Raw genomic sequence first — 1,567 nt, forward strand, 5'->3', positions numbered from 1 at the left:
AGCACCTAGTAGTTATCTTCTAGGACACATTTTCAAGCAGAGCCAGGAATGAACTCTTCCCTCAACATGCCTGTTTGTGCGTAACCGTGAACATGCTGGATTGGGTGCAGCATTGGCTTGCCTTCCTTCTGTGATGCTCTGTGCAGCTTTCCACTGCTGTGGCGTCCTTGAGCTTGTAGGGCTCTTTTCCAGAGAAAAAAGTAGAAGAAAATTCAGCTTCAGTGAATCCTTGGTTGCTTCGTCTTAGCTTTGCAGACAGTACAGAGGAGCAGGGGAAGAGATAGCAAAGTTGCTACAAAGTGGAAGCTTTAATTCCCATTGAAGTTTATCACCATGGTGTTAGTGGAATTCAATGCAATGTACAGTTCCTGTACATACACACACTGTCACAAGCTGCAGTTTATTCCTACCTTTTTTTCTTTAACCTGAAGAGTTTGACATTGTAGTTCACAATAATCTCAAAAGTTCAAAAGCAGTGATGTCAGGAGAACTCATAAGCTCCTGGCCCTGTGTTGATTTCACAATATCAAACTCTTTCTGGAAACAGCTACCAAAATACTGTTGTTGTATTATTTTTGAAAAGGTTACCAAAAGGGATGAACTCTGAAAATAAGCAGTTTAGGAATCTCCATAGGTAACACTGCAAGCAAAATGTCACCACATCTAGGATGTAAACATACAAGGACCCCACCTCATTTTAATTCCAAGGTTAAACACTTCCTTTATAAACTGCCTGTCTCTTCATTTTTAATAACAAAGTCTTCTTAAAACCATATCTGCTGGTACCACATGCCCTTGTAACCCATTACGCGTTAGCCTATTTTAGAACAGTGATGGTTTAAACACACAGGTCTAATTATCAGTAGGAATATGTCTACGGAGACGAAAAGTTAGATAAACATGGTGTAGGCAGATTTATCCTGCTGCAGAAAATGAGGATGCACTAGACGGATATCTGAGCCCTTCACTCCCATCATACTCAATTCCCACCAGAAACACAGCATTCCTAAAATATTTCTGGGCAGATTAACTATCAAATCTGGTGACATTCACAGAAAGGTGACAAGAATCATTCAGGACACACATCATTTCAAGAGAGGTGGGAAAGTTATCTGTGTTAAGAAAAGGGTGTGCTGTACTGCATATGTGAATACTAAAATACTGACGAGGCTGGAGAAGTTGAGTTGGGTGTTCCTGGGTTTTACCCATTGAATCTCATCTTTCCGTGACCACACCACTCAAGCTCTCTCCTAACTTTGTCTAGGAGAAAAAAAGAAGGTAGGATAACACGTAATAGTGTGATCATTTGGTTCCTGACTTAGCAAGTTTGGAACTGCTATAGGGAGATATTTCCAACTGCTAGATAATCAAACCGAGGCTCATTGCCACAAGATTTTTCTGAGATCAAGATTTCAGCTAAATTCTGCAAGTTCTTAAGTAAAAATATTAATCCAGTACAGTCTAGGTTAATAAAATACTCTGGAAAATTTTAGATATAAACTTACACATTTCAGAATCTCTAAATATGAGAACTGTGACAAATATTTCCCCCCCCCCCAAAAACATT

Source organism: Buceros rhinoceros, unplaced genomic scaffold (genome assembly GCF_000710305.1).
Source record: "Buceros rhinoceros silvestris isolate BGI_N320 unplaced genomic scaffold, ASM71030v1 scaffold1843, whole genome shotgun sequence".
NCBI classification, from domain to species: domain Eukaryota; kingdom Metazoa; phylum Chordata; class Aves; order Bucerotiformes; family Bucerotidae; genus Buceros; species Buceros rhinoceros.